The following is a 21910-nucleotide window of genomic DNA, read 5'->3' as shown; positions in this document are numbered from 1 at the left end:
TATTTAATTATGACAAATTAATATTTTCACCTATGGTCTGGAAGATAAGGAGACTAAGGAGATAAAGAGGCTTACTTTTGTGAGAGTTTTGTGATATTTACAGCCTCTAAGACACAGAGTCAGCCTAAGTGCAAGTTTGTGTGTGTTTCTGTGGCAATTCTATTTTTGCTATTCTTTTCTTCAGGGTTGGACACCTGCCTCAGGCCTATACGGTGCATTTGGCAGCATTAGATATGTCTTACACTATTACTGTAGCGTGAGTGGAAGCTCACCCACAATAAAAAGATTTACTAAAAAAAAAAGTGGGCTTTATGGTGTGTGTAAAATCTGTTATCCAGCTATTTGCTGTTTTTTATTTACTTTCCTTGTTGTAAGGAAGATAAACAGATGTGGGCATCTTCGCAGACATGAGTGACAGCCCCCTCCTGCCGTCTGCTCCAGGCTTCAGTCCTGTTCTTTTTTTTTTTTTCGCCAGGCCAGATGGGATGCTCAACTTACACACAATCCACAAACACACACAGAAGCGTACACAAACACAGACATCCAAGTACCAGATGTGCTCCTCCACTCCCTCGCATCAGACCTCCAGAGGTCATGGTCAACTGTGGCTCAGAAAAGAAGAAAACAAACAAACAAGTAAGAAATGCCACACTCAAGACACACGCGCTAAAAATAATATCTACTGCTCTGTTGATCATCCACCATGTTTTTACCGTTTTCAGCTAACCATCTCCGTCTGCAGTGGTAGTTTAAAACGTTGTCACGTGTCACATCTCTGGAAAGGCTCAAAGAATGCTATGCTAATGGGCCTGCTTACTGACGGGGTGGGACACGAGGCAAAAGACAGTTTGATCACAGATGGAGGAAGCGGTTACATAAGGTGGGAAGACACTAGTAGAAAAAGAGTGAGAAAAACAGAGTGAGAGAGAGAAGCACTGAGGATGATGACATAATTATAGCTGATTTTAAATGATAAAGGTGGAAAGAGAAACAGGGGAGTGACTGAGATGGTGAGCATACAGTACTGCAACCCCTTCTGTAAGAGCTGGCTGCAGCTGGCAATATCATAATATGCAGTCTGTGTGACACAAAGAGGAAAAAAATGAGCTCTTAGTAGGATGATCTGGACAGGAGTGTTTTAATAAAGCTTCGCACATAGCTTGACATTCTGACATCCTGCAGCGACGTGTTGATGATGCCAAAGCTCTCGGTGCATCCGGTTGATGTGGCCTTAATCTCGTCTTCTCCCATCCCTCCAGTGTCTGTTTTCCATTTGCATGCATTAGTCTTTATTCGAAGACAACCTTAAAGCAGAAACCAAAGCACAGCCGCACAATCCTCTTGCCAAATGTGTTTGTTGATTATATTTGCAGAAGAGCATTAATGCAGTTCAATCTGGTGCAAAGTAAAATATTAGCTGGGCACTCCTGATAAGTTTATGGTGCAAGCCGGCTCTTCATTATTTAAATAAGCTTCCCAGAAGTGACATGTTGATAATGCTAAAGTTAGCACTGCGTGGCAGCTGTTGGAGCTTAATATAAATCCTTTTTTTCCCCTTCTAGTGGATTAATAGTGCATGGCGTCTTAAAAAGGTTTATGCAGTTAGATTCTCAGACTAGAGGCTGCCTCTATGTTCACGTTTAGGAAGAATGAGACAGCATTTTTTTTCTTCCACAGAAGTGAAGTGTTTCAGATCCAGACTTGGAAAATGCATCGCTGCTTCTGCTGTCTTGTTCAAGGGCTCTGTCTATGGATTCAGAATCATTCCTATATAAAATGCCAGGCTTACATACTTACATTTGATGTTCCAATAAAAGATATGCCAAAAGTAAGTAAAAGAGAATAACTTTCCATAGCTGGGAAGTTATTACATTGCTATATATGGTAACTGGTAGCTTAGCCTACAAATGTGCATGAATTATAGATTAAAAAAAAGCATGCAGGGCTGCTTAGCATGACTTATTTTTTGAGAGATAAACTCAGAAGTATAGGACAAACTAATATTCCACAAAACTGGCCAAAAGATTACCTCAAATCTGGACCATAAACCTGACAGACAGGTTCTGGCCAGAACCCAGGAAGGACTTTCCCCCTGCCTCAGAAAGCCATCGAACTGTCAAAGCTGAAATGCACCAATAAGAGAGTTGAAAAACGAGATTGTGTTTTAATTGTAAGACCTTGAAAAACATATTCTTGATGACTTTATCATGGTAAATGGCCTGTATTTGTATAGCGCTTTACTAGTCCCTAAGGACCCCAAAGCGCTTTACACAACCAGTCATCCACCCATTCACACACTGGTGATGGCAAGCTACATTGTAGCCACAGCCACCTTGGGGCGCACTGACAGAGGTGAGGCTGCCGGACACTGGCGCCTCCGGGCCCTCTGACCACCACCAGTAGGAAACGGGTGAAGTGTCTTGCCCAAGGACACAACGACCGAGACTGTCCAAGCCGGGGCTCGAACCGGCAACCTTCCGATTCACAAGGCGAACTCCCAACTCTTGAGCCACGATCGCCCCTTGATCATCAACTGCAAGACCAAACAATTCAACAACAAAAAAGAAATCTTCTGTGTTATTTCCACAGCTCTATGTCTTTGTCTAGTTCACACACAGACACGCACAAACCCACAGAGTTACTTACTATAGTGCAGGATCCGAAACCTCTAGCAGAATAGCATCACAAAAGTACTAACCATGACTCGCTGGCTCTCTCTTCTCTATTAACCACTTACTCATAAATTATTTTGTCTTATCTTTTCAAGTTACCTACAACCCACCTTATTAAGAGGTTGTTTTACAAGTATTACTTCTATTTGTAGTTTTCACAAGAGCCCTCCAAGGTTCTGACACACCTTCTCATTTAATGCTTTTACTACATATAGTTTTACTACTTTCTACACTGTAGATACATACTGAAGACATCAAATATATGAAGCAAGATATATGGAAACATGTAGCAAAGAGAAAAAAGATAAATAACTCTAAATATGTTTATATTTTAGATTCCTGAAAGTAGTCACCCTTTGCTTTGTTGACAGTGCTGCAAACCCTCGGCCTTCTATCAATGAGCTTCATGATGTAGTCACCTGAAATGGTTTTCACTTCACAGGTGTGCCTTGTCGGGGCTCATTTGTGCAATTTCTTGCCTTCTTGATGGGGTTGGGACCATCAGTTGTGTTGTGCAGGTTGGTACACAGTCCATCATAACTTTAAGAACTGAAGAACTGAACTTCAAGACTGTTGGAAAACCATTTCCGGCGACTACCTCATGAAGCTCATCGAGAGAATGCCCAGAGTGTGCAAAGCAGTAATGAAAGCAAAGGGTGGTGATTTGGAAGAATCTAAAATCTAAAACATGTTTTGAGTTATTTCACACTTTTTTGTCCACTACATAATTCCACGTGTTCATTCATAGTTTCGATGCCTTCAGTGAAAGAAAAAAGCCCACTGCTGCCACTTGTGCATTTAAACAATAACAACAAAAAATCTCAGATGTCATCTGCTGTTACTTAAAAAAACCCGAAAGTTTTGCAATAGGCAAGCCGGCAAAAATGGGTAAAGTAACTTCTCATAAAAGCCTTTGACCAAGATCAGACAATGGAGACATGTAAAAGTCTTCTTGATATATAAGTATTAGTATATATACTGTTTAATTCCTAGATGAATAGTGTAAATTGTATTTGGTGTATGGTGGATGACGCTTGTAATACAAAATTTGAGATAGTCTCCATTAAAGTCAGACAATGACAGCTTGCAGGACTTCCTGAAAAGCAGCTCGTCTTCTCACAATATTTTGGCATCAACGAGTTGAGAGAAGGAATTTCAAAGCTAATCCAATGTGAAATATTACTAACGCGTTACTTTTAATCAGTGCAGTCCTTCAATATTTCTCGTGAAGAAAAATGGACAGCTTATCATGCTGCAGGGTTATGATCTTGATCTTCTGCCTTTAGTCCTGTGGCGTGTCCAGCGGGGTGGCCTGGGGGGGCACAGGCCACCCCCCCAACCAGACTGGCCACCCCAGGTGCCACCCCGAAGCCAAAACAATAAAATCCAATGAAATATCAAATGTACGATTATGTTTTCACAGTGAAGCTCAGATATCCGAGTGTAAGTGAATGCAGCATCGGCTTCTGCGCTATGAGCATCATGTTAGCAAAGGTAGGAGAGCCAAGCACGAAAGACAGCACCACAGAAAACAGTTTTTCGGCGAAAGATTAACAGTTTAACATAGCTGGACTGGCCATCGAGCATGGCGGAGCTTCCACGGCGGCTAGCAGGTGGATGAGGCAAGGGGAGGCAGGAGGAGGAGAGACCCGAGGCAGCCGCCAGTCCGAGTGTCAGGTGAACTGAACTTCAGGTAAGAAGTTATGACTGCAGTCTATCTGGGTCAGATATAAACCAAGTTTAGGTGGAGTTTATTTTCGTTGTGCTGACTTTTTACAGTCAGTTACAATAACACGTACTGCGTGCTAGCTAGCATGACGGAGTTTCTATACAGCTGGGTGGGTGCTGTGATGTTACTGATGGTGAACTTTATTTTATTCATAAGGTTAGTTTGTAGAGTTGCCAACGGCTCCTTAAAAATGGAATGGTCCCTCATTCAGAGAAAATATTACACGTTTGGTATTGAGCTGAGAAGAGACGCAGTTTGTCCCGGACTTCAGCTAGAATGAAAAAAAGACACAAATCTGGAGTTATTCTGTGTCTTTGCTGCACAGCTGTCTCTTCTTCTCTCCTTCTCTCCCCTCCCTCTTCTGTTGCTATTTCAATCATGAAACTGATCAATGATCAGCTGATCGGCTTTTCTCTCTTGTTTGTTTATCGCCCACTTTGTGCCAGAAAGAGGAAACCAGCGGATGTCGCGTTAAACAACAGCAGCACCTTTAAGCTTGATCAGCTGTTGTTAGAATTTATTTAATAATAATTTCTAGTATCAGCTGATGTTTGCTGGAGCCACAGCTGTAAAAGCTGCTGGTCATGATATCGGTTTGGATATGTGGTGAGAGGGAAACATGAAGATGAAACCAGGAGATGTCCTTACTGAATCATCAGAGCTGAACAGGTGATGGAGAAACAGGTTTACCTTTTAGGTGACATGAATGAGTTGAAGGGAAGTTATGAACTGTTTCTGAGAGACAAATAACACCAGGATCCTTTTCTGTGTAGCTGACAGCTGGTAACTGTGCAGGGGCAGATCTAGCAAAGTTATGCCAGGGGGCCAGGTAGGGCATTAACAGGGAAAGGGGGGCACAAAGAAATACTTTATTATTCTCATTTAAAATATCTAGCTTTTATTAAATAATTATCTGAATCTTGCGAACAAAGTTTTTATCTGACGTAAAATTTATAGAAATCATACATATACCAACAAGACAGTGTACATCGCTGTCACAACAGCGTTTGTCTTCATTCAAAGGCTTTATGGCTTTAATACCTGGTGGGCCGGTCTGTAGTCAAAATGCCCAATTTTTTGTCCCAGTCCAGCCCTGCAGGTTAATACTGGCAGTGTCACCATGCCAGCTGACTGTATTTCATCATCAGCCAGTGTTGTTCTTTATACATCAATATTACCAAAGTTTACCATAAGGCAGCATAGAAAGTATTTACTTGCTTTCAGGTTTCATTCAAATGTTAGTCTTTTCATTTGTTTCCCCACTTTTTTCCTGTTTCAAAATCAAACACTAGTTTGTGAGAAGATTATCTTCTTTTTTTAATAGGCAGATAAAGTTTTGCATTGGCTAATTTGCCAATTGTATGTTAAAAATGTTTGTATTTTAATATTCAAAAATGTTTTTGCCCAAAACATATGTGCCCTATATGTCAGTAAAAATACTATGCAAATATTGCTGTCCTTGAATGCTGAATAAACACTGACAAAGCACTGATTGTATCTCTTGTACTTTATCAACGCAGTATCTAAAAACTTTGCACCGTAGTGGTTAAAACCTCATTCTAATAAGAGTCAGAAGCAAATTCAGTTATTAGGTTTACAGGGTTATTGAATGATGGTTAACGGTTGGTAGATTTTTTTTTTTTAACATTATCTGCCAATTACATCTGCCACCCTTCTCCAAATCTGTGCCCCTACCTGGCCCCCCCAACAAAAATTTTCTAGACACGCCACTGCTTTAGTCTGATCTATATGCTCCATTTTTAAGGTTACCAGACCCACGTGAAATCTTAGTCCAAATATAAATTCACTAAACACATTGCAGATAGTTGTAGATGTTGAAACAAAGATACACTTTATAACTAGATCCACAAATAAGGCACAAATACCCTGTACTTACGTGCATTTTGCTGCCAACAAGTCAGGTTTTTGCAGGAAACAATGAAACAAGTATACTGTTAGTACCCTGTACATGTTATGGAGTGACTAAGGTGCAAGTAACCTTTACTTATGTGGAATATGCAGGAAAAGTACAGGGTACTTACAGTGTACTTGTTTCATTGTTTCCTGCAATGCCCCTTATTCGCAGGCTGTTTTATAAAGTTTTACCAGAGATATTTTTTAGCAAAATATTTCTAGCTAATATTTCTAGCTGGTGATTCTAAATTGCCCACAGGTATCAATGTGAGTGTGAATAGTTGTCTGTCTCTCCGTGTTAGCCCTGCAGCAGATTGGTGACCTGCCCAGGGTGTACCCCGCCTCTCAGCCTATGGTAGCTAGGAAAGGTAACCCTGATAAAGATAAATGGAAGGGAATGGGTGGATGGATGGATATTTATAGCTACTACAATGGTGACTGTCACAGATTTATTTAAAAAAATAACTTTACTAACAGTCTGAAATAGATTTGACTCAAATAGGTTTCAGTAAAGACATCTACTAATTCAGTTTGATCAACGTACAAGGACCGCTGTCACTTTCTGGCATGAATACGCTTCTGTGTGGAGAAAACAGTTCCTGTTTCGCCCCTAACTGTCAAAAATAACACAGTACAAGAAAGCTGTCAATCATCTATAAGGGGATGATAAATGACAAAAATAAAATGCAAGTTATAATTCAATAGTTGTGGTAGAGACATATCAAGTCTCATGTCTGGAGAGCACCACAGCAACAAGCAATATGCTCAGAGTCAATGTAGTAAGAGGAGAAAGAGTCTGACACTTCAACCAAACTAATACAAGGAAGCTGCCCAGTGCTTTTTTCTGGAAGCTCCACAGGGGCATTTGGGACCGCATGTATTTGCATATTCACACTCCTGCTGTTTAGGATACCAAAACACCTCCTCCATCTGACTTCTAACATCCTAATCTCACATTCTCAATGGCTTTCTAATGACCACTCCTTCTGCAAACATCTTAAGCTCACCACTTCACACTGTTAATTGTTGCCTATATCCACTATGTCCCTATGTTCACTTCTCCAGGATGAGAGTGATACATGTACTGCACCATCTCCATCTTTCCATTACTATACAGAACAAACTCCATTGCATGCATAGCCCATCTCTCATAGTTAATAAGAAGAAAAGCCTCTCTGAAAGGCTGTGGAGGTGAGCGGCCTACTGTTAAACGTTTTTGTAGTGAGCTGCTCTCCAGCAGAGCAGTAAAGCTTTGTCACTGCAAAAACCACACTGTGAGTTTCCACTGACATACAACACAGAACAAAAGAATGGGAAATGATGCACATCTGCTGCTGAATATGAAGCCATCACTTACATTTTCAAACACAGTAGTAACACAGAGAAATATGCATAACTCCAGATTATGCATTAAAGCAACTATGCCAGGTGATTAACACTCTAATAACCTGGAAACACTGAAGAAACGCCTTTATTTCATTGAGGCCACAACAGTCTTTCTCATCTTGGAACATGTGGAAAACACAGCACATGATTACAAAGATATATGTAAATGTATCTTACTATAAACAAATACTATCGCTAACTGACTCATTTAGTAAAAATGTATTTAACAAAATATGATTTTACCCATTTGTGTCATTCAAGGTGACTCTTAATCTTAGGTATGAAGGTATCAAGAACACATACTTTAATATGCTCCACTGATTTGGATAATTAAATCAACATCCACAAAAAAGGATTTAAAAAGGTAACAGTGGAAGGAGTGATGGCTTTTGCCAGGGAAAGAAGTTCACAGATGTGACCTAGTAAATACTGTATCTGCTTTATACAGCAGCAGTGCATCATCATCATTATTATTATAATTTCATTCATTTTATTCGATTCAATTCAATTTTATTTATATAGCACCAAATCACCACATGCAACAACCCCCCTGAGCCAGCATTTGGAGAGGGTGGGAAAGAAAAACTCCCTTTTATAGTAAGAAACCTCTGGCAGAACAAGGCTTATAAAAATGGATCAGGCTCAGGGAGGGGCAGCCATCTAAATGCAGGTGAATGAAGAAGAAACAGTGCATCATGGGAAGCCCCCAGCATCCCAGGTCTTTTGCAGAGTAACTAAGGGTGGATTCAGTTCACCTGATCCAGCCCAAACTATAAGCTTTATCAAAAAGAAAAGTTTTAAGCCTAATCTTAAAAGTAGAGATATCCGGCTCCCTAATCCAAACTGGGAGCTGGTTCCACAGAAGACTGGCCTGAAAGCTGAAGGCTCTGCCTCCCATTCTACTTTTAAATATCCTAAGAGCCACAAGTAAGCCAGCAGTCTCAGAGGGAAACGCTCCACTGGGATGAGACGGTACTGTGAGGTCTTTAAGATTAGATGGGGCCTGATGAGTCAAGAAATCTGGAATCTTCTCTCGTCTCTTTTAGTGCTGACCAAATATTTTAAAAGCAGCAAGTTATGTCCATTTGGGAGTCATCCAGTTGTCCCTTTTACATTAGAATAACTTGTTTTGACATTAGTTGTGTTACTTATAAAAATGCATCCTCTGTCCAATTAAAGAGCCCAGCAAACAAATGTCACTCTAGTTCCTGTTTAAATCACAGCTAAAACAACCTACACTCTATAAGAGATCTTCACAGGAGGATAACAAATAATCAGTGTGATGTTTCTCAGTTTGAATTTTCCAATTACTGCTTTAATTGAGGCCAGTCTTGTTAATTAGCAACATAAACTGGATTGTTGAAAAAAGGAAGCACGAGTGTGGAGGAGATGAAAAGAGGCTGAGAGACGTGCAGAGAAAAAGAAAGAACACGAGGTGTCTGAAAGGTTGAAACTATAATTGGACTTGTAAACACACACAAAAACATTGTTACCGTTGACACCGTGATTAAATCATCACATTGCTGCTTTTTGCTTTTACTTATTATTATGAAGTATATTTGATTAAATAAGTGGCTGTAGAGCAAACACACTATCAGCATTCAGACTGTTTGTCTATAAGCTCTCACTGTGCAATTCTGGGTGCGAAAATCTCTTGGAAAAATGAAGGCTTGATTTCTGCAACCAAAACAGGAAGAGGATAACGCTTTTCTTTAACCTGGTGACAGGTTACCAACTAGTACCTGTCACCAGGTTAAAGTCATGGATAGTAGAAAATTCAGAATCACAATGGAAAAAGAGCCCTGTTGTGAAAGCAGACAAGGAAGGTGAAGAGGGAGAAACCAAAAGTAAAACAGGAGTGAACCGTTGATGGCACTCACTGAATGGAGTGCTTCAGGACTTCCAGTGGTTCAAAAGCGACATTCAGTTGGTGTTATTTCCACTACATCAGGATGTACTGAAAGCTGGCACCTCAGAAAATGGATAAAAACACTTTTATTGAGGTTTCCCGAGGATAGGATCCGCTGTGAATGTGATGCAATAAATCTTTTGGTTAGAATTTATGCATTTTACTATACTGGTGAGAATAAAAGCACCAAAGAGCAAAGAGAAAATGGTGTTCATCGTAAGCCCATGACTGGACGGCTGAATAACGATGGACAAAAACAACCTTTGGAAATGACAGGAATATTTTAAATCAGTTGTGTATGACACTCAAATATATTAGAAGCAGTCATAGCTGACTCTCAAAAGCACAGTGTTTGTCTATTATCACTGCATATTTTAAAAAAGATAAAAGCCTAATTAATGCCAGCCAAGCAAGCATCAAGTCAAACACCTCATAAGTGGTGCTTATTCAGTAGTGTGTATAAACCTCTATAAAAGTTTCTGTGATTTCAGCTAAAAATTAAATTAAACATAAAAAAACAGGCCTTTACTGTGCTGCACAACTAAAGCTCCCACTTTTCATTGAGTGATGCACGCATGCAGTGTTATTGTCACTGATAGCAGGATTACTGATCACTGCATTGTGAAAGGGTCTGTGTGTTATCTTTGTATTCAACTCAAGTCAGAAGGGGACTTGAGTAGAATGCTAATGCCTTGCTCCCACAAAGCACAGCACCAGAAACTGGAGGCATTTTATTTGGCAGTACACAGGCGCTACAGTACACAAAGGGCCTTTTAGATTGGATTTGGAAGTAAAACGCCACAGTCAGACTAGGGAAAACAGAGGTTGGAGACTGGGGCACAACCGGAAGTACTTCACATCCTGTTGCTTTGAAGATGAGGACCAGGTCTGCGACCACTCGCAGTCAGTTGGAATCTTCAAAGCATCTTTGGTGCATTGAGACGGCGATTAAACAACAACAACAAGAAGCAACCTTGCTTTTATATACAACCAGAGTTGGGCATCTGGTTGCAAAGAAATGTGTGACTCTTATAAAGAGTTATGTCAGGAAGGGCATCCATCACCAAATTAATCATGCGGGTCATAAAAAATCTGGTTTCCATACTAGATCCATGAGGGCCTGGGTTAACAACAACTGCTTCGTGGATGTATTGAAGGAGGACATGCAGAAGGTTGGTGTGACAGAGGAGGACGCTAGAGATAAGGTGAGATGAAGGCTCTTTGCTAGAGGGGTGGAGAGTAGCATTTAGGAGACTGTTTTTTCCTCTCCCAACTGGTTTCATTTTCATGTCTTAACTTCACTTTCACTCACCAGGTACGGTCTACACACCATGCCATAACCCAGTTTTTCCTAGATGATCAATATCATTTATGTCAGTGGTTTAATACACAGTACAGAAATGCCATGTCATCGTGTAGTGATATCATATTAGTAGATTTAGACAATATTTGATCCTAATAACACTGTAATGCAAAGCAATGTAAGGTGAAATAAAATAATCAAGAATATTGACCCATATCCTGCTCTATCCAGATAATAAAATATAGCTGATGTCAAACCAATCAGCTTATCAAGTGGGTTTCCACCTGGCAGCATTTTAATCAGAATATAGTTCAGGGCAGTGAAGCTGATGCTGCCAGCTGGGTGGTTTCAATGCGTCTGTGACCTAGCCTGACACAGAGGTGATAAACAGGGTCAAATTTTAAGCATCATGTTGTCATCCTCAATTCACATCAGAGTGATTTGTTGTTGTTTTTTTTCTCTCAGAACACTATTTGATATCAAATTGGGAAAAAAGGAGAAAAAACCCCCTCCTTGTCTGCTCATCTCCTCATCCAGCGATCCCTACCAAATGAGCAGCTCACTGAGGTTCAGTCTATTAATCTTGTCAAATGGATTCAGAGAGCAAGGATATTATAGACAGACATGAGCTCAGGACAGGGGACCAGATGGCTTTGCAAAATGGAGAGAACAATAAAAAGAGGAAAGAGGAGAGAAACTGAGTGCAAAAAGCACCCCATAAAAGTGCCGAATGGGAAGGGATAAGATTTTTCAGGAGTGAGACATCATGGAGAGACATTCACATGGGTGAAGGAGTCAGTGAAAATGACAGGCTATGGCTCCTGCTGTCACTGGCTCTCAGATGTTAAGTCATAGTGCTTTCCTTGACAACTTGCTGTCATTACATGCGGCAGAAATACAGCTCCCTGTTGAATTATGCATGGGTGGGGGGTAAGATAAAGATAAAGTCAGGTATCAAGACAAAAGCAGCAACACATGTATGTGAGAAAAAAACCCCCACACAGGGAATCACAGAAGGACAGATGACCTCAGCTCTGTTACTTTTTTGATACATTGCTGCGGTCATCTTTTAGGCAAAAGAAGGCCCTTGATGTGACACACAGTCCAAGCTTAAACTTCAATGTAAAATATAACCTGTCTTCCTTGACTGCACTCCTCGGTGGTGATAAAAATAACAGGCAGAGCAGCCATACGGTGGGATAATCTACAAAAGTCTCCAAGTGTGGCAGATAAGACAGAGCTTATAAATAAATTACTTGGGTGAAAAAATTACCTTGAGATGAGAACTTTATCTGGGACTTTGATATTAATTCCATATAGAATGAGGATGTAAGAATACAAAGGATCGGATGTAATTTACAGGATCAGGTGACGCACCTGAAATGAATGTGTCAAAACACACCACGGTGATTAAAAATGTATTAATAAGTTTTATTATAAACCTATTATTTGTATTAAGCATTGTTTTTAACCCTTTAATAATCTGTAGATACACAGTTGCCCTACATTAGCTCCTCACAGTAAGCATCTGGACATTTCAGAGACCTTTTCTCAGTTACATGCTAACAATAGTAAATGTTGTAATACGCTTTCTTTCTTTAATATATTAAAACAATGTTAATACAGGCTCGGCATGTCTATTTAAATATACTTTCTTTCTTCAAATGTTAACTGAAATGAGATCACACACGAGAAACTGAAGCATCCATCACTGTCACAGTAATTAGGTTACATCATTCATATGGTAGAGGTTTTTAAGGGAACCATTAATTGGAAGTGAGGTTATTAAAATAGAACTCATGGGTTAATAATAGGCACATTTACCCAGATATTAATTTCTCATCTCACAAAATAACCAAATGAGAAAAATGAGTAAAAAAGAATAGCGGAATAAAATTTGTATTTTCTCTCTTCATTTTCATAACACATCACCTGAAAAACAACAGTCTACCATTGCTATTAAACGTATTTCTATTTTTGGTGATTTCCATTTTTAGGCAGAGCTGTCTGTGCGATATAAAAGCTGGTGGTGGTTCATGATGGCAAACACCGAAATAGACACAACTATATCTAGCGAAAGGGTAATCAGGGATAGGCACAAGCGAGAGTAAGAGAGACTCTCTGTGCTGCCCAAACGTTTTTCACCAAAGGCGTGTTTTTACTGAGACATTAGCAAAGGGGAAAGAGACAGACTGAAGTTTACAACGTGTATGTACTTTTCATTAATTGTATCATGACCGCACATAGGTTGATTTTGGGAAAAAAAAATTAAAAATAAGAAAGAAGACACTGAGTGAGGGAGGGAGAGAGGCAGAGAGACAGAAATGAAAAGGCAGAAGCTTTAAAAGCTTTGGGAAGGATTTGTATCCAATAAGCCATGGTGAGGATTAAACCATGTTAATGCAACACAACACATGCCTACACAAACTGGACATAGTGCACACAGCACTCTCTCTCTCTCAACACACAACACACATACACACACACACGCGGAGACTAAATCTATTATATTAATATAAATTTTATAATAAAAAAATGATGCAAACATCTAATGACTCACTGACTCACAGTTCCCAGTGATTAGTAAAGCAAATGAAGCTGCGCCTTTTATCGTGTCAGCAATACTTCTGTTCGTTTGGCCAAAGTAGATTCAGCATTCTAAAAACAAGTTGTATGAAATCACCTTGCGTGAGGCGATGTACTGCAACTCCATTAAAGCCAATCCATTGCCTCTATGCAAATTAATGGAACAAAGTGTTCTCATGAGAGACAAAATCCCTTGCAGGACTGCAGCCTTGGCTTAGGGCTCCTGTACACAGCTGAGAGGCACATAATTTTCTCCACCATTATCTACAATGCTGTGTAATTAGTTTAAGATTAGAACAAGAAAAGAAATATATTAGAAGATCTTAGAGTGGGCGGAAGATATTCCTGGCCACACAGTAGAATACAGTGTCTGTTTTGTCTTGGTCCCTGAATAAGAAAGTTGTAAAGGTTGTCTGGGTGTCAGTTGCTTCTGACAGATTAGTACAGCGCTTAATGAAAAACAGAAATTGAAACCAAGTGTGATCAAAGTAATTGATTGCAGGCCGAAAGCAGGCTGTCTTTTATGCAGTGAGGCCCGGTTTCAAGATGTGAAGAAGCCAACTAAACATGCCATAATCCCTATTTCAACATGGATGCTCTACAGTGTGTTTCCCTGAAAAATGAACACAAGGAAAATCTGAGCATGTTTACTGTGCACTCAGTTCAGTTTAACAGGGCAAATGTTTGATGGAGTTACATACAGTTGCTTCTCCTGGATAATCGCAAACAGCTCTGCCCTTTTTGTTTTACATAAACAATCCTTAATAAATGCATTCACTTTATCTTTGCAGACAGGATCCACACACGATTAACATATGCATTTATGACAATAACCATTTGAATTCCAAATGTGTTCGATTGTTCACTGTCACCAATTAAATTCACATAATGGACAAAAGAAAATATTGCATGTACTGATTTTATGTATCTAATTAGCACTAATATGAAATGCAGTATTATATATGATGGTGCTTCTTACAGCCGTTGATTAACACAATATTAACAGCAAACAAAAGTGCAGCGTATAATGTTTGTGTGATTAATAAACGGCAATCCTGGATCAAATCCTAAGAGGGTACTAAATGGTGAGGAGAGAGGCACTTTACATGTCCTACTATGTAAATGAAAACAGGGGAATTATGTAAATTATTGAGACAAAGCACATCTGTTAACTAAGACGAGGCAGATTTTTGTAAAGTCAAATATAACAGGCATATCTTGTTTTTCTCTCTGCTAACGCACATTGTTCGTGTGCTTTAAATCCATTTAAAAATGTGAGTCATTCTAGTTTAAAATGTGCGAGGGCATCATTAGAAAGTGTGTAGTGGAAAAATGCTGAAATTTTATTGGTCCGAGTTTTGTCTTATGTTCGCCAACACGACCAAACAGCAATCTCCAAAAGCTTGCATTTTTGATTGTGCAGAGGAGAATTACTGCCTTTGGAATTGACAGCATTAGTGTTGAAAGGTTTTAGAGCAATATGCTCCCAACCAGAGGATGTTTTTTCAGGTAAGATCTTGCACATTTCATCAAGACAATGCTAAAGCACATACTGCATCTATTACAACAGCATGGCCTGCAAGCAGTCAAGACCTTTCGTCAACTAAAAACATTTGTAGCATCACGAAATGAAAAATACAGCAAAGAAGGCCCCGGACTGTTAATCTGCTAGAATCTTATATCAGACTTGAATAGGAGAACATTTCTCTCCTAAATGTCCAGCAACTAAACTCCTTAGTTCCCAGATGTTTGCAGACTTTTGTTAAATACAGAGAAGATGCTACACCATGGTAAACATAGCCCTGTCCCAACTTTGCTCTTTGCATGTGCTGTTCTCATCAAATTCAAAATGAGCAAACATTAATCTTCAAATTAAAGATTTTCTCAGTTTGAACATTTGATTTTCTATTGTGAATAAAATATGAACGTGTGAGATTTGAGACTCTCGCCCTATGGCAGCTGAGATAGGCTTCAGCCCCCCCCCCCACGACACTGAATTAGACAAACAGAATGAATGGATTGATGGATGGATGGAGATATACAAATTATTGCAGTCTTGTTTACATTTTACACAGCTTCTCAACTCTTCTGGTATTGGGGTTGTATGATTCCTCCCTTCAGTGTACTTTTCTTAGGCAACATTGAGTCAATGCAGTCAGTACAATACAGGGGGCAGTACAGGGAGTGCAGAATTATTAGGCAAATGAGTATTTTGTCCACATCATCCTCTTCATGCATGTTGTCTTACTCCAAGCTGTATAGGCTCGAAAGCCTACTACCAATTAAGCATATTAGGTGATGTGCATCTCTGTAATGAGAAGGGGTGTGGTCTAATGACATCAACACCCTATATCAGGTGTGCATAATTATTAGGCAACTTCCTTTCCTTTGGCAAAATGGGTCAAAAGAAGGACTTGACAGGCTCAGAAAAGTCAAAAATAGTGAGATATCTTGCAGAGGGATGCAGCAGTCTTAAAATTGCAAAGCTTCTGAAGCGTGATCATCAAACAATCAAGCGTTTCATTCAAAATAGTCAACAGGGTCGCAAAAAGCGTGTGGAAAAACCAAGGCGCAAAATAACTGCCCATGAACTGAGAAAAGTCAAGCGTGCAGCTGCCAAGATGCCACTTGCCACCAGTTTGGCCATATTTCAGAGCTGCAACATCACTGGAGTGCCCAAAAGCACAAGCTGTGCAATACTCAGAGACATGGCCAAGGTAAGAAAGGCTGAAAGACGACCACCACTGAACAAGACACACAAGCTGAAACGTCAAGACTGGGCCAAGAAATATCTCAAGACTGATTTTTCTAAGGTTTTATGGACTGATGAAATGAGAGTGAGTCTTGATGGGCCAGATGGATGGGCCCGTGGCTGGATTGGTAAAGGGCAGAGAGCTCCAGTCCCACTCAGACGCCAGCAAGGTGGAGGTGGAGTACTGGTTTGGGCTGGTATCATCAAAGATGAGCTTGTGGGGCCTTTTCGGGTTGAGGATGGAGTCAAGCTCAACTCCCAGTCCTACTGCCAGTTTCTGGAAGACACCTTCTTCAAGCAGTGGTACAGGAAGAAGTCTGCATCCTTCAAGAAAAACATGATTTTCATGCAGGACAATGCTCCATCACACGCGTCCAAGTACTCCACAGCGTGGCTGGCAAGAAAGGGTATAAAAGAAGAAAAACTAATGACATGGCCTCCTTGTTCACCTGATCTGAACCCCATTACATCAAATGTGAGATTTACAAGGAGGGAAAACAGTACACCTCTCTGAACAGTGTCTGGGAGGCTGTGGTTGCTGCTGCACGCAATGTTGATGGTGAACAGATCAAAACACTGACAGAATCCATGGATGGCAGGCTTTTGAGTGTCCTTGCAAAGAAAGGTGGCTATATTGGTCGCTGATTTGTTTTTGTTTTGTTTTTGAATGTCAGAAATGTATATTTGTGAATGTGGAGATGTTATATTGGTTTCACTGGTAAAAATAAATAATTGAAATGGGTATATATTTGCTTTTTGTTAAGTTGCCTAATAATTATGCACAGTAATAGTCACCTGCACACACAGATATCCCCCTAAAATAGCTCAAACTAAAAACATTCAGCTTTGATATTAATGAGTTTTTTGGGTTCATTGAGAACATGGTTGTTGTTCAATAATAAAATTATTCCTCAAAAATACAACTTGCCTAATAATTCTGCACTCCCTGTATTTGTTCAAACATCTATCAAAGGTCTTTTTGTTTGTAAGACTGCAAAAAAGTTAGGCTTTTAAACTCTTCACCTTTGATGTTTCAGCATGCCCCGATGAATGGGCCACTGTTGTGTGTGTTTGTGTTGCAACTCAGTGAAGCAAAAGAAAAAAGAAATCACTAATGCAGGAACTGCAGGAAGGGTATTGATTTGTGTCTTTGAGTACAAAAACTAAGGAGCTACATTTAATGACGCTGCAAAGTTAGCAAAATACACATTCACTGGGCATTCAAGCACATTTTCTTATTCATTTTTGGCACTTTCAAAAGAAAAAAAAACAATCTATCTGCTTTCTTTCACATTTTAACTGATTATGAAATCCAGCATCATTCTCAATCTCTATATGCGTCTAATCATACACGAATTCTTCCTTTGCTAGCTGAATAAAGACGTTCAGGTACCTCCCCATGGTTGTTTGGTCCAGTTTTCTCCTATAGATAGTACTGCAGAAGAGATTTGTGCTCAGATTGAAATTAATCCAGTGTGAAATCATCAGTCCAGTCAGTGCTGTACCTCAGGGAAGCCCTGCCAGAGTGAGGGTAGCCATGATGCTGTGCACCACAGCTACGTTCCATCAGTGCTGGCTGCTCGCGGGCAACACTGTACAAGCATGACAAAACATGTCTGTTCATGTTCATCCAACACTAGCACACTTACTGTACTCGTGTTACATTCAAATGATTTAAAATCAAATACACTGACATTTCTATTCTGATCGGTTTTTAGCCTCAGCAACCACACACCCTCTGAGATTTATTAGTCTCGGCAAAGGACAACAAGTTCTGCCCCCCACAGCCTTCAGGATCTATGAGTCTAGGCAAGGTCAAGGCGTGCTGTCTTTATGGAGCTCTTTATGAGCCAGTTCTCCTGGTGGTTAAGCGGCTTTCATGTATCCAACAACAGCAAGCAGCCAGCGAACATCACATTAGTACTGCACTTATACTGTTCCTGGAGGATATTGATTTCCTGACACTGGCAATAAGATGCTAAAATAGGCAACAGATGAAGACAGAACATCAAAGTGGTGATGGGGTGGAGGGTAAAAGAAGAGTAGATCTACTGTACCTCACTGAGGCGGCCGAAGAGCTTGTTTTTGAGGTCAGTGAAGAGCTGGTTCATAGAGGAAGAAATCCTGTAAAAATAAAGATGCCTCATCAACTTCAGGGATTATAACAAACTGTGTCATTTTAATTTATAGTATGATGAAAATAAAGTTATGAGCCAAGTCCTCTAAGACTCTGTCAGACTTTCGCTAGACAGCTTAACTTTGACTTGCAGAAGTGAGCATTATTATTGCCCTTTCTTCATGTTTTTCATTGTCTTCAATATTGCTTATTGTGTTTCATTCATTTGGAAATTCAATAAGTCTTTGGAGATAAGAAAACATCACATCTTAAGAGATAAAATATTTTAATTAAAAACCCAAGATTAGATTAGGAAAATGCTTCTGGAGGCAATAAATCTGCAGCAACTAGAACAGGAGAAATATTTTTCTGCTTATGCAATATGCCTTCACCATATTGCTCACTAAAATTATAAAGCAGTAATTTGACTATGTACATCAATTACAAGAAGCTCTTTTTCTTTTTTTAAATTCCTGCGACAGAAAATGCTTTAAACAATTCAGCTTTACCCAGTGCTGCGACAGGTCGTACAGAAATTTAAAAGCCAAATATTTTTTAAAAAGGCACTAAATATAGACTGCTGTGTCATACTAGCTTTACTTTTCTTTTTTTCTTCTGAAAGATAGGTTGAAGTTGTCGAAAAATGTGAGAAACAGCTCAAAACGGTTTGTTACTTGAGCCCATCAGGGGAGAATAAAGAATTTCTCACTCTTTGTTAGTATTTGCGTACATTTAGGCAAATAACTAGGCATAACTGTAATAATGTGTATGCATCTGCTACCAAAGCAGAGTCAAAAATGTTTCTGACATTTTCACAGTCCATCTAATTGTCAAAATCTGCCACGCTCACGGCTGTGAGCCACGAGTCCAAGTATTGTCAAATCTATTTAGAGAGCTTGAGTGCAATAAAGAAACAACTGTGAACATGGAGGGACTTTCTCAGATAAACATTTTACAGAGGAAACAGCAGTCTCACGGAAAAGGAATAAGGATATGTGGTGGCCCAGCGAGGAAAAGATAACAAACTACAGGAAGATGCAGTGGATGTAAGCTCTTTTCTGATTCCCGAGGGGGAATATTTGGTGTGAGTTCAGTGACAATTTGTGAAAATGGAGCGACGGAGTGTTCCCTGATCTGGTGGAGTGGCTTTTTTAGGGACATTCACACAGGAAGTGATTCACTCATGCTTTGTTGCTTTATTGCAGAACGTCTGCTTTAGGAAATGCAACCTGAGAGCTGAGAACTGTAAATGCTGCAATAAATCTGCCAAATTAAAACTGTAAAAAAACAATAAATAAATAAAAAATCACTGACTACATCTATATCAGCCCAGTGTTGTGCAAAACAGACGACTGTTTCAAGTGACAAAGTGGAATATATAACTGATCATTTTCTGAGGAGGACTGAAGTGTTTCAGCTGGGCCTGCTACACTGTAGAGGACGCCCTCTATTATTTAAGAGCTATTACTAGTCAATTCTGTAGTCCTTTCAGACCCCATTACATCCAGGCATTAAGTTACTGTTCTTGCTAAAACAGCTGCAAGGTCTTCAAAATCAGACACTGGATGTGACTGCTGGCACAATCACAGTTCTGTAAGTGACTATGACTTCGATGCAATACAGCTTAAATGCTAGAGAAAATGAATAAAGATTGTACAAAAGAAAGGAGAAGGAGTTACAGCGATGCTATAGTTCATCACTACAGAAGACTGTTAGACAAGCGTTCTTGTAATTTCTTTAAATAGCGTTCAGGAATAATTCTCCTGGTTTCTTAAAAGATATTACAGAGCTCTCCTTTGGACTTAACACGATGCCACACTGCTTTAATGATGCTGAGGTCCGGGCTCTGGGGAGTCCAGTGCATGACTTATAATTTTCCATTCTGTGTTTTTCTATCCAGCAATACTTTTACTGCATTGGCAGTGTTTTTAGGATCATCACCACGAAGGTGTTTCCAATTAGTTCACATATTTTATGGTGGATCAAACTCACAATCTGAAGGCACTTTTCTGTGTTTATAATTCCATCAATTTTGACAAGACCCCCACTGGCTGAAACCCATTATCAAACATGACACAGCCTCCATCATGTTCTAGAGACGGCTGTAGATACTCAGTGGTATATCTCTCTCCTCACCTTCTCCTAACATACTCTTGATATTATGAACCACACTGTGAACTTAACTTTTTGTCAAAAAAGTCCTTCATGTTGTAACATAACTACTACACACCAAAAGCTGCTTAAAGACATAAAAGTATTATGAAAATTTGCAGAATCGTCTGGGTCTCAACTAGCGTAAACCACCTTTCCAATGAAGACGATGAATTGGAGAGACGGCTTGTCATAAAACCATCTTGTGAGTTGGTGGATTAGTTTGTGATCACTCTCTCTCATTCATTCAGGTTAAGTCTGATGAGCCACATCTGAGATGATGCAGCAGCCCTGGTTATAGTAATCCATTACCAGCGTTCATTACACATTCATTACAAGCCTGTGAAAGTCATTCTATGTGACTTTGTCGAGGTCTCCAAAGAACTGCTGATGAACCTCTTGGTAATGTCTGGAGTGATCTATGCACTACATCTAATACTATAATTATTACCAGCAACTAATTAACACTGCATTCATCCTGAAAGCTGGTAAACCGTTCCCTAACTTAGAGACTCAAGAGTCTGAAACACTGTATCAAAGCACAGAATCTCATTTAGTTTTTCGTTGTTGTTTTATACGTTTCATTTTTGTTTCATTTTTTTGTTGTTGTTGCAATAACTGGACTACAAGGAATTTCTGATAGTCCTTGTTTTGAATATGAATATAACCCAGCAGGTATTGGAAAAATAACAGAACCAGGACAGTGGTATATGCACATTTTAGAATTTTGAGTTTCAACAGTTCACGGTGGAATTAATCATCTGCTCTTGAGATATTGAAATATTTAGCAATTTCTCTATCACATAAGCACAGCGAGCCTTTAAGAACCAAATGACTGAAAAATAGACGCTCTTGCTACAAAAAAAGAATCTCAGATTTACTAAATTGAAAATCGTACATCTTAGCGGTTCAAGGTAAGCTTGACTTCAACTCATATTACTTGAGTTTCTAATCAAGTATTTACTGCTGAAAGTTTAACTTCTTAGTATTTCAAAAATAAATTCTTACATTGGCTTTGTGATACATAAAAAAGATGAAGATTTAATATTGCAGACCCGCAAAGGTTTTTCCTTTTTTTTTTTACATTTAAGTTCCATAAAAGAGAATGACTCGGCTCCTTAGCTGCACATTGTTTATTTTATTTGCCCCCACATCATGTGGCCGTGATGAGCCACAGAGGTAGGGCTGATCAGTAACTTTAAGGCCTACACCTCAGGCCTAACCCTGAAATACTTCAAGCATAATTTTAGTCTGTTCCCTTAGGTTCATCTTTCATTAGCCACGGGTCATTTGTGCATTTCAAGTGTGTTAATGTGCCACAGTTAGTTCCCTGTGACAAGATTTGCATGAGTGAATGAGTTCACCCACACACACACACATAGAAATGTCAAA

At 39.5% G+C, this 21910-nt stretch overlaps 1 protein-coding gene across 7 annotated transcripts in view; it reads right to left on the bottom strand.

Annotated features, from left to right (window-relative positions):
* Window positions 1-21910, bottom strand: part of dlgap4b (discs, large (Drosophila) homolog-associated protein 4b) — a 117237-nt gene that overhangs the window by 66862 nt on the left and 28465 nt on the right. For all 7 annotated transcript variants that reach the window (XM_025907386.1, XM_025907383.1, XM_025907382.1 and 4 more), the window contains one exon: window positions 18309-18375. The gene's annotated coding sequence lies outside the window, so the exon portion shown is untranslated. The remainder of the gene's footprint in view (window positions 1-18308; window positions 18376-21910) is intronic.

This window comes from Oreochromis niloticus, linkage group LG5 (assembly GCF_001858045.2).
Source record: "Oreochromis niloticus isolate F11D_XX linkage group LG5, O_niloticus_UMD_NMBU, whole genome shotgun sequence".
Taxonomy (NCBI): Eukaryota; Metazoa; Chordata; class Actinopteri; order Cichliformes; family Cichlidae; genus Oreochromis; species Oreochromis niloticus.
The sequence above is the reverse complement of the archived record's forward strand: the minus strand, read 5'-3'. Positions and strand labels throughout refer to the sequence as shown.